The 12924-nt window shown below is 41.9% G+C and overlaps 1 protein-coding gene across 3 annotated transcripts in view; it reads right to left on the bottom strand.

Annotated features, from left to right (window-relative positions):
* LOC101156778 (radixin) overlaps positions 1–12924 on the bottom strand; it is a 42531-nt gene that overhangs the window by 18886 nt on the left and 10721 nt on the right. The gene's annotated exons all lie outside the window — the stretch shown is intronic.

The raw sequence follows: 12924 nt of genomic DNA, 5'->3' as shown, positions 1-12924 counted from the left end.
ATTCGGCCCATAGCTGAACCCCATTGGTCCAAACTACCTAACAACAGGCTGAGCGACAGAACTGAGAGCCAATCAGATCTCTGCTTGATACGTTCATTGAATTCCAGAACTTTTAACGCGGCCCGACAGCCACCCAGTCCAAGTCAGTCCACGATCATATGTTCAAAACTAAATATACAAATGAATGTGTGCATTTGATTTAATTTCAACATTTTTAAAGTACAATAAGTCTGTGGATTATTTTTAATAACATCGTTATGCTGTTGCTAATACATGATGAGTATTTCTCGTGGTAGTTTTGCTGATGGTCTAGTCTGGTTTACGTGGCGAGTTTCTGCTTCATGCAGGCGTTGAGACTTTAAACGGGATCTTAGGTCTGACTGTTCTGTAGATGTGACAAAGACTGCTCACATGCAGACATGGAGCCAAACACACACTCACGCTGCAGTGAGTGACGGGCAGTGGGTTTTACGTTTTTACAATCCCTGCGCGATTCACCTGCAGCCTGTCCCCACAACCCCCTCACCCCCACCCTCTGCTTTCTTCCTCACACATCCCGTCTCCGCTACTGCGCGCTCATTCTCAGAGACGGGAGCGCGCAGTTTTAGGCACGGCAATTCACAGGTTTCCAGTTGGTACAAACTCTGTGAAATAATAGATAATAGTAAAACTGATAATGCTGGCGCAGATTTCTCTCTCTAAGCACTGCTACTACTGCGCGCCTCTGGCATCGCATCGCGCCCGAGAAGGACTGGTCTAATGACAAAAAAAAAAAAAAGTATAATTAAAGATTTGTCTGCGAGCCACATGTGACCATCAAAAGAGCCAGATATGGCTCGTGAGCCATAGGTTCCCGACCCCTGGTTTAGAGCAACAGTCAGGTCAGCAAACAAAAACGTTTTTACAAAACATTAAGTTTTGCTTAACTCTCGTCATGGAGGGAAAGCAAAACACACAACAAATAGTATACTATTTCTGAAAGTAAGTTCCAACAATCTATGCACCAAAAATCTAATTATACATGGTATAAGGCAACCCATCTCTCTGAAGAATTTGGCTTTTTCCTAATCTTTATCTGCTACATCAGTGTCAGGTTTTTTAAGTGACATGTATACAGGACAATCTAATGTCCTTGATTTGAAAATGCCAATTATCCCGTGACGAGATGTCAGACTAATGTGTAGATTTTGAAACTTTCCTCCTGTATTCGATGTATCTCTTAGTTTTACATAGCACAAGTAAAAATGGAATGGAGAAGCTGGAAGTGGCATGAGGTCCCTGGGGCGTAACCAAGGCAACCGTCATTTCTTTCAAAAAAGAAACAAGAGAACAGCAGCAATGTCTTTATTCGCCAGGCATATTAGTTTTGCTATGAACTGTGGCACAATGTTTATGAAGGCCAGACATGTGAATATGCTTGACAGTTGCCTCATTACATGCATAGTTGTGCAAAATAAAATCATAATTAACTTCCACATAGACCGGGATTTCATGATTATTCCATTCCAGTTAATTTGCATATATCTCATAACTCAGTTAACCGCATTTTGTGATTGTAGGTTAAATGATGACAGAAAAAGGCTATTTTTTAATTTGTTTGATAGAAATAGTGAAAGAATGAAATGACAGTTTAATGTGAGGCAACAGGAGAAGCAGTGAACCTCACACCCTACCTCTAATTTGATTTAGTGACTTGGATAATTCCCATTATATAAATGAAAATGGGTCTCTGAAATATTTAAACCTTCAGCAAGGGCTCGCCGCCCCTCCTCTACTAGCCCCCGGGCCTCTGGGACATGATCACTGTGAGGGGAAACGTGCATAATACAGCAATAAATCAATAATTAAGATGCCCCTCAACATCTCACACCCTGGATTAAAAGGGTTTGATGAATTTACAAAAACACGGAAAAAAACAGGCAATGTGTTTACACACACACACACAAACACACAACGTTCACTCCGACACCAACGCTGAAATAAATACTGCAACAACCTGCGGAACTAGTCTGGTATTCTCAACATTTCTTTGCAAAAAAAATAAAAAGTACAGGTTCAAATATTAATATATAATATTATAGAATTTAAATATGCAGCAAACACACACAGCTACAAAAAAAATCATTAAATATTTTCCAACAAACCCTGTGTTCATATGGGAACAAAGACAATGCAGGTTCACACACCCATCAACATACACCTTTTGTGTTCATTGTTCCAATTTTTGTCCCCCGTACCTTACCTAATTTAGCCATGATTTTTTGGTGAACCACTGTGCACAGCCCCACTGTGTGGAAAGGGAGATTCTGCTTTGTATTAGTGTGGTTTGGGTTTGCAGACAAAAAAGCAAATGCAGCTTTAGATAATAAATAAGGTTGAAGGCACTGTGACTTTTAATGGGTTGCTTTAGACTCATTTAATTCACTAGTGTTTTAGGAGGCTGGCACTCACAGAAAAACCCAACAGCTGTTCTGTTATCTGTTTGTAGAACCGTTTTTTTGTTTAGGTACAAGCTAACGGCACTAAAAGAATATTAGCTTTTCAGTGCGCCTGCTACCAGCAACTCCAAAGATTCAGATTGATTGCAAAGATTAGGAGAAATAGTTTGCTAGTTTGATGCAATGACGGAGTGGATGAATTTGCAATCTAAGACTGAAAGTCGAAGTGCAGTGTGATGTAACCAGAGCGGGGCTTCCCCTCGAGGGCGGCTGGGGTGTCATTTTTCTGGACTGAAAAAGAACAAAGTAACTGTCACTCAGCCCTCTTCCAAATCCGCTTATCCTTTTGTTTCCTTGCTACTCCCTCATTTTGTTTGGCTAACTTGAGCTTTTGCGTTTTAGTGAAAGTTTCTATTTCACTGGAGCAAACTTTCCCTTCCACGGATCTCTGTAAACATGTGACCTAATTTTTCAACGGTGCCACCAGCAAAAATCTCAGGTCACTAGTGGGCCCAGTTGTTTTAAGTTTTAAAAAAGTTGTGGTCCAAACCACTCGCATAGTAAAAAAAACACCACCACTGAAGGCACCCCGCCTTGATTGGCCAAGGTCCTGATATTCTTGCGTGTGTGTGTGTGTGTGTGGGTGTGTGTGTGTGTGTGTGTGTGTGTGGGTGTGTGTGTGGGTGTGTGGGTTCATTTGCAAATGAAAGAGATGAGTACCTAGGTGCGAATGATAAAGAGTAAATCCAACCTCAGATAATAAGCAGATTCAAAGAAAGATTGAAAACTGTTTAAACATTTTCATGGGAAGACCTACACAAAAATCCTAAAGACTTGATCCAACAGAAATAATGTCTTTGCAAAATTGATGTATCAGCTTTATGACTATTATCAGCTTAACCAGACTCAAGAGGGTAAACAATAAATGTGTTTACTTATAGCGCTTTTCTAGCCCAAGGTGCTTAACAGCCACTGTCCCATTCACCCATGCGTACACACATTCAAAAACATCAGCTGCCATTAATGGCGCCAAGCACTTTGTGTTATGATCTCTCTGAAAAGTGCTATAGGAATGAAGATTGATTTGATCCTATAACCAGGAGCAAATGTGGGGTTCAGTGTCTTGTCTAAGGTGACTTGAGAGGCAAGGCAGGAACTGAACCTACATTCGATTGGAGGTCAATTGCTCTACCTCTCATTCCGCTCTACCACAGCTGCCTGACTATTCATTCATTCATTTTCTATACCGTTTTGTCCCTTTCGGGGTCACAGGGCTGCTGGAGCCTATCCCGGCCACTTGTGGGCGAAGGTAGGGGACACCCTGGACAGGTCGCCAGTCTGTAGAATGTCCACAATCACACATCCATTCACTCTCACAGCCATACCTATGGTCAATTTAGAGTTGCCAATCAACCTATGAAGCATGTTTTTGGACGGTGGGAGGAAGCCGGAGATCCCGGAGAGAACCCACACACGCATGGGGAGAACATGCAAACTCCACACAGAAAGGTCCCCCTTTGATGTTGTTTTACATGTCCCCCAGCCGGGACTTGAACCGGGGGCCTTCTTGCTGTGAGGCAAGAGCGTTAACCACTGAGCCACCGTGCAGCGTTAGCTGTCTGACTATTAGTGTAATAATAGAAAAAAAATCATTTTTCCTACTTAAATGAATTTATTCTTTAGGTTTTTATAAAAACCGGCAACATGTTCATCTATAACAACAAAGTTCATGCTGCGATCAATGCACTGCAGTGTCCACTCTCCTTTTCAGAGGCAGGCAGCTGCTAATGGTCAACCTGTCAAACTCATGTTGCATGTGATGCAGTTGAAAAACTGAGATGCAACCAGCGTCTTCGTCAAGCCAATCTCTCCTGAGCCATTTTCCACCCAATCAGATCAATTTTGTTTTTTCCATTTTGTTTGATGCATCCTTTTTTTTATCATTACTCTAACAAAATCTACATTCTAGGTTTTGTTTTGTTTTTTCATTTGTTGCTTAAACATTTTTATACCATCCAATTATCATTTCCCTCTTACTTCCTGTTTCATGCTTCATCTCTCTTCCTCTAGGAATACCTGATTGGAAATGATGTTTAGTCTCTTTCCAGGAATTGGGTCTGGCCTAAATCCCCATTACTGAGATTGATGGACGACATACTCAGTAAAGTCACAGGCTGGCTCTGCATAATTGTAGCAAGCCAGAATGAGACAGACCTCTGTAGACCTTGTAAACAATAAACTCAATAGTTCTTAAGGCTGTTTTTAACGGATTTCTCTTGTGACTGAGGACTTCTGCATGTCTACAGATCCAACTGTGTCTCCATTTCAGGACATTTTGGTGTTTTCATCTCCAATAAACTAAAAACTGAATTGTTAAAATAGTCAAATGTGATAGCAAGCTAAAACGGAACATGTTAATTTAATAGTGCTGGAGTTCAGTTGAGTTTTTCTGTTTTGTTTTAGGTCAAATAAATTAAATTGACCCTATTGTGGTTAAAAGAAGTTCCACATGGCTTCCCAACCATTAAAGGATGATGCTGTTATATAAGCTTCAGAGCAATCTCAGCCCTTTACGAGCTGGTGTCAGTCCAACCAGAACGCTGCCACTGTCATTCACTCTAAAAATAGAGCAGAGAGGGTTCTTTCTTCATTTTGTTCAATAGACTGGACAGAACTTTCTATAGTTGTGAATGCTGTTTGAAACCTTTGTGAATTTACTTAACAGTTCTCACAACTAACACCCTCTTCTCAGAAAGGGAAAAGAAAAAAAGGTGGCGATGAATATTGAAGGCTCTATGGTGTTGTTGTCACCGGTGTTTCATCAATGTTTACATATCCTGATCTGAACTCACAGCCCATGGTGGTTCATCTAGAAAGGAAAATATTGCCAAAAAGCTTCATTCTTATTTTTGAGACATCATTCTAGGTTTTATTTATAATTTAAAAAAAAAGAATAATCAGACATTCTATTTGACCCTAGGAGGTTAATATTTGGTTGCAGGCATTGCTTTGGCTACATTCCCAGACACAGAACACTCAGCCTGGCTGCAGAGGTGCACCATAAAACCCATCTCTAGACTTGAGAGTGGAATGGAATGGAACTGAGAATATCGTCATGGCAATTATGAGTTCTACCAGATCTTATAAATGGGTAAGATAGAGCAGTGATTCCCAACCCTGGTAACTCAAGGAACACGGTCCTGCGTGTTTTCTATGTTCCCCACCTGATTCAGCCAATCAGACTCTGCAGAAGCCTGATGATGGCAGTCATTAAAGGCGAGCCTGTTTTATCAGGGCAAGATTGAAAAAATGCTGGACAGCGTTTCAAGAAGACCAGGATTGGGAAACACTGACATGGAGAAAATGAAACCCTTTGAATTTGAACAAAAAACACCTAAAATATGGCAATAAAGAGAAGACAACTACAAGTGACGTGTCATACCAAACTGAAATTGTAATATCTGTATTTCATTTTCCAATATCTCCATAAACATGAGTTTGAGATCATTGATTTCATTTTTATTTTTTATCTCTCTTATATATGGTTCTATGTTGCTAATAACCAAAAAAGGAGAATGTCTTGATATGTTTATGATGTTCCCTTCGAGATATCTGGTCAGCTTTAGTGAAGGGGAGAGTTCGTCTCTCAGAGATTGATGGGAAACCAACTGCGGAGCTGCGAGAAATGTGCAGAAAAAGGGGTCTAAAAGTCTCCTGTGCAGAATGGGCTGACTTTAAGGGATTTTTACAGTCTCTTATACACTCTCAAACACTGAGTGATGATAGAAGCTCAGTACAGAGTGATGTCAGAACTAACGAACGAAAGCAACAAGAGTCAACCTCTGAATCTTCAAGCAGTGAGGATGAAGATGAATCTTATCAAATAGCAAAAGCATCCAGAGAAAGAAACAGAAAAAGGAAAAAGGGTAAAAATAAAAACAAAAAGAAAAGCCGTCTTTACCCAAATCTGTTGGATCTCCCTAATTTTGATTAGGGATTAGGCCAAGCCCCAGTAATTCGGTCTGTAAAATGGTCTGCTGATGACATTAGCCCCATGTCATGTTGGACATTTATTGGAAGAAATCAATTCAAACAGCGGTGGCTCTGATTGACACTGGGGCAGCAGCCATCCTGATACATGGAAACCCTCATAAATTTAAAGGTTTAACTATACCATTGACTGGGTTAGGAGGGTGCGTAGTGATGGGTAAAACAGTAACGCTGGCCTTAAAAAAATTGAAACTATGCCAATAGAGCAATACTCCGTTATAATAACACCCATTAAAGAATGGATAATTGGAATGGATGTTTTACCAGGACTGACTAACTGTGATGTATCCTGGGGAAGATAAGTGGGATAATGTTCCTGCCAATAAATGTTATTTGAGGGAAGATTAATTTGTGTGTTAAGTAACTATATTTTACAGGATGTTCCCGTGGAGACTGCTGATCGGACGGTCACCACCTAAGAACCATGGTTCTCTCCCTACGCCAGTCCTTCCGCCACGGAGGTTGCAGTACTGGCTCATGGGGCATGGGGGTCTACGCACTCGGTGCTATCCTGGTCCTCGTCAGCCTCTGCTGCGGCAGCAGCGGAACACCAGCTACACGACTTGCAGTAATTAAGCAACCCTTCCAGATTGCATGGTTCCGGTAATAAATACCTGCCAAAAGCTGGCTCAACAAAGAAATCATGTGGATGTCACTTGGACTGTGCTCCATGCCACCCATACCTGCCTGCCATGGAGTTCATCGAAAGCGGGCATGGTATGACACCCTGCTGGGTGGAGCTGGAACAATCCTTGGTCTGTCTGACACTGCGAATACGGAGGTAACTCGCTCTATGCTGTCAAGCGCTGGTCAAGATGCTTCACAGGCCTTGCATTCTGTGGGTGCATGGATGCCAACCACTGTCTTGACCCAACAGCAGGCGGCGAAAGTTTTCTTCGCTCAGTTTGGATGGACTGTGACTGCGGTTAACGAGGCAGCCACGGTGTTGAAAAATGTGACAAAAGCATTGGATATGACGATCTGTAACGTGCAAGGATTACATGCACGTCTACAACAGGACAGATTCAAGAGGATTGTAACAACTAACAATCCTCACGAGTGGAGGAATTTGTGGAATATCTCTGATGGACTATGGTTGCACATACATCCTGAGAAGACCATATGTAATGCTACCACTTGCACTGTCAGATGGGTGCAAATGAATGTTACTGAACATACGCCAGTATGTAAGTATCATGTTTTGCCTGTCGTAACCCTCACAGGTTATTGGTATGTGATCCTGAAAGGTGACTGGTTTAATTCGCAGACTAATCTTACCTATGACCTTAGTACATGTGATCAGACGGATCAAGGGATGGCCTGTTTAGTGACAAGTAGATATCGAGAACCATGTTTAACCGAAGACACGGCACTATGCGAATGGTATGTAGAAAAACCTTCTGACTTGCTATGGCAGATAGCTCCCCACACTATCTGTATAGCCACGATTAACCCCCATCCGATGTTGCTGTGGACACCTTTTTCTGGATGTTTGAAGAACGTGAATATCTGGAAATGGAAAAATGTGACCTATCAATTGACCAATTTTACTTCAGAATCTCACCTTACCATGTTGCAGTGGAATGTTCTTCACATGCCATGGAAGGTATCCCTGGAGCGATTCATATGCGCACTGAACCGTTCCACGGAGGTCCAAAAGATAATCAATTCTTATAGGTCCAACGTTTCCAGACTCATGATATCCACGGTCATAACAAAGAATAAGGTGGTACATGCCGCTAGAATGGTGGAACAACACTCTGCGCACCACTGGTGGGATATCTTTTCTGGGATGTCTGTAACAGCTCGGACAACCGTTGTGCCTCCCTTGATCATATTAATAGTTATTATCGCTGTTTTGATGCTTTGCAATATCCTAACCTGTGTGTACATTCGTCACGTGCGACGCGAGGTTTCTAAATTGATCTATAATTTGGCTTTCAAATGAAAATTATTCTATCTACCAGAGATGATTCATTTGGAACAGAAAAATATTCTGTCCGCCTTGATCCTTCATGTCAACAGGAAATTTTTGTAGATGATTACTGGATTTCATGTAATTATCGCCGTACCATCAGGCATTTTCCGTCTCGGGTAGATTTACTTGATTTTGTTGTGCATCATATCCAGAATGAATGCTTATATTATTTAGGAGCACGAGAATATCGTTTTATTACTTGGGATTCACATGCCGGGGATGGGAATCATTTCCTTAATTGATGGTCAGCCCCAGACCAAGGGGTGGAATGAGCTGTAGGCAGGGGGGGAGCCTTCTGCCCTGCATTAAAGATAATGTTCTGTGGCTGACCATCCAAAAAGGAATACTTATGTAAACTCTTATGTACTCTTATATAAGGTTCTATGTTGCTAATAACCAAAAAAGGAGAATGTCTTGATATGTTTATGATGTTTCTATGACTGACCCCCAAAAGGAATGTTTAATATAAAGTTTTATCCTGTTAAGGGAGGACTCTGTAGAGCATATCCTGACAATGTTTAGAATTTTATCCTATCCTGTTATGTTACTGACCCGTAAAAGGAGTGCTCTGTAGAAGATATTCTGACATGTTTATGATGGTATAGGATGAGTCTACGTGCAGGGTGAGCCTGCGGGAAGGGACCGGCCCTCCTTTTCCTCACGCTCATCAAAGAATATAAAAGATAAGGAAGCCCAACTTTATTTAGAGTCTGCTGTGGGTTACGTACGAACGCCCAGCCGGAGTTTTGTTTCAAGCCACTCTATCGGGACTGTTGGCTCTCCAGTCCGTGTGTCACGGTAGGGGCAGATGAAATGTTTTCTGTTGAAACTGCATGGCTTAAACTCCTGTGTTATGTTGTGTGACTGTTTTGAAGCGGGGAATAAAAAGACACATTTTATTCTAGCTTGCAGTCTTTGAGTCATTTGTTTCTGCTCAGTGCCTACCTCCCTCGAACCTGCAAAAAATTATTTCATAAAACAATCTCCAAACTCAAGTTTACCCTTAAGCTTTAAAGCAGAACTGATAAAGTTTGACTTGCAGGATGAGCGATTATAGCTGCTCTTCAACAGCATTTATGGAATCCACATATTTGAGGGGGACCTGGTTGAAGACCAGATGGTGCAGACATCATCAGTTGGAAACGCAAATTCTACAAGATTTTAGAATTGCAGCACCTTTTATAGGGGAGGGATATCACCAACAATTTCCAAAATCAATTCAATTCATGAACGAGCATTAGCATTAGCCGTTCTAAGGAAATGCAATCATACGTTAGCATCAAGCTAGCAGACTTTGGCATAAAATATCAATCTCTACTTTTATGGATCAATTCATGGATTTTATCATAGGAACCTTAGTTTTTTTTTTTTTTTTTAATTCATGTGAATAAACGGTTCAGTGTGCAACAGGAGCTTAAAATGGGATGAAAACGGTAATAGTCTATTCCTCTCAAAAAGGACATTAAGTGTTCACATTTGTAGAACTACAAACTACACTAGACCTTTAGCTCCAGTGTTTAAATTCCTTCACAACTGTCTCTTTTTAACACTATGCGATCAGCGTATGTTGCGGGGGGAAAAAGGCGGCTTTGTGCCGGTAGGCGATGTTTCTATGCATATCTGTCAAAAGCTGCCTTGAAGTGTTGCTTACCGGCACAAAGCCGCTTTTCTCTGTCGGTCAGCTGATTCACGTTGATCGCAAAAGGAGTTACGGAAACAGCAAACCAGGCTTTGACAGACACATCTCCGGTGTTAAAAGTTTTAACAATGAAAACTGACAAAACAAAACAGTATTTTCCAAACAAAATGGGGAGGGGAGGGGGGTGAGGAGTGTATTTCCAGTTCCGGACTTCCGGTTACGGCTAATGCTGTCAGGGCGCCATATTGTTGTCTGAAACCAAGTTTTCTTGACATATTTTGCCATGTCTTTATCTTCTTTATCTTGTTTAATTTTTAGAAAGGGTCTTTTCATAAGTAATTTTCTAAATTCGTGCTGAACTTCTTCCTTGGCCGCATGGACCCAGAGGAAGGGTTAAGGTTAGGACTACAGGTTAGGGTTAAACCACCACGTTTCAGAGTGCGGCTGTTTCTGATGCTTACGGCTCCCCAGGGGATGGATCAAATGTGGAGAACGCATTTCACACACCTGGGAGCATGACAACTCATTAGGGGTGTAACGATAACCGCATCACCGCACTTCTATATTTTGAAAGTTTTTTTTTTTTTTTAAGTTCTGCATATGGTGCATTTTCCGTCTCGCAAGGAAATACGACAAATTTACTGTGTTCTAATTATTCATTTCCATTACAAGCTGCGTGCGTTCTTGAGTGCACAACAAGGCCACCCGCCAGAGGATTTTGTGTTTGGGGGGGGGGTATCACTGTTCTCCTTTACTCCGTAACACCGAACATGAACGTCCACTGTTAGGTTTCAAAGTATATCACTACATGTTTTGTTTGGGAACTATTTTGCGCAGCGCAACGTTGCGTGTTTGTATAAACAAAGGCGGAGCCTCCGGCCCCGCGTTCTTCATGGGTGTCAGGCTCAAAGTGACCGGAAAGGTGACAAAGTGTCTGCAGTCTGTTTATTACTATTATAATAATATATAATATATTATATTATATATATATATATAATTATATATAATATTCTGAGAAGATGTCTGTACCAGAGAGCACAGGTGAAATTCGCGTGCAGCTCAAGAGCGGTCCACTGCAGAAGAATCAACGCACACCCCCAACACACGTGTGCGCGCTCCTTCTTTCTACACACACGCAGCGCCTGACACATACACACAGTCATTCTACGACACCTATATAGTTAGTTCATTAGTTAGGTAGTAGTTAGTTGTTACTAGGGTTGGGCGATGTCCCTGAAATTGGCCGTTGACGATGTTTGCTGTCAACCATCGGGATGGACGATGACATCGTCGGGGGGGGGGGGGGGGGGGGGGGGGGGGGTATGTTTACATTTTTCGTTCTTATATAACTGCTATTCGTTTTTTTGCTTTTTTCATTTTATTTCCAAACTAATGACTAATCCGCGATGATCCAGTATAAACTGAGGGAAGTGACTTTAACAAAAAAAGTAACAAACAAAATAGAAAAGAAGTAGTCCGCTCCCGCACTTCACTACTGAAGTGGACCGGCGGAGCGCAGACTTACAGCTTTGTGTTTGATGGGAAGGGGGGGGGGGGGGTACATGAACGGTATGTGTGGGAGATTTAAGACTGCGATCCGTTCCGCAGCTCTAGGGGTACATACAACCGAACTCAGAACCGGGTCTAAAAGTGTGTGTCTGAGCACAGCTCGGATCGTCAGCACACACAGCGGTTTGAGCTTCAAAGCAGAAATGTCGCTCAGTCCTTAGAAAACATTCAAACAATCACGCGGATTTGTGTTTCCAGTCGTGTCCCGACTAAATAAAGGCTTAATCTTACATGTTTACGTGCAGCGCCACCCAAAACTAATGTTGTTAGCCCGTGTTAGCATACTGCTAATCCTGGCTTCGTTCAGAAAAAGCTCTGACCACACGGATTAAAATTCAAATGATGAGCGAACAGGTGTTTCATAATAACCGTAACATTATTAAAGGCACGTTTAGGAGATCGTCTCGTATATTACCGAGCTGACATGTCAATGTATATAGCCGCTCGGCGCTGTTTAACATTGTTTTGTATTGAATTGTTACATTCAATAAAGTTTGAAAAAAAAAAAGCCGCTCGGCGGAATTTATATCCTTCCGGTTTTCAAACCCTACTGCGCATGTGCTAATGATTTATTCCGACGGAAAGTGTGACCTTAGTGAACGTTTTTATATTCTGAAAACATTTTTCTGGGCCCATGTACACGGTTGGATTCTAATCCGACCATTGATCCCATCAAGATATTTTGTACATGTAACCGCGGCTTATGGTGTCGACTCGCAACGTGGCGGGGGCGTGGCATCACGATGGTGGTCTCTCCATCGGGATGTCAGTCACCCATCACGATGGACGATATCGTCCATCGGCACAACCCTAGTTGTTACTGTTATTTGTTAATAAAGAATACTGCGTTTTTATAGTATTCATTTGCGACGTGGCCGCCGGGGGATTTTGTGTTTGGCAGGGGGATTGGGGTTGCGGTTAACCGCGACACCGCGCCCCCTGCTGGTTCATCACTGCGGTGATCAAAAATCCCACACAGTCACAGCTCTACAACTCATTTTTGTGCATATTGCTGGAAGGCAATAATTTAGTAATTTACAGGCAATCCCATTTGGTGGGGTAGGTGTCTCATTTGCTGTAAATCAGAAACATTTAAAAATGAGCCAATTTAAAGAAGCTTTTTTTGGAGCATCAAGCCTTCTTCCTCCACAGTAGAGATTCTCATTTAAAAAGGAAGCAAGCTTCAGAATGAGAGATCAATAAACATTTTCCTGGCTGTGTCATAATGAATCCAGAGGGTACTTCCCTCA

Source organism: Oryzias latipes, chromosome 21, assembly GCF_053564925.1.
Source record: "Oryzias latipes strain Hd-rR chromosome 21, Olatipes_Hd-rR_3.1".
NCBI classification, from domain to species: Eukaryota; Metazoa; Chordata; class Actinopteri; order Beloniformes; family Adrianichthyidae; genus Oryzias; species Oryzias latipes.
Note: the sequence above shows the minus strand (reverse complement) of the source record. Positions and strands in the feature narration are given on the sequence as shown.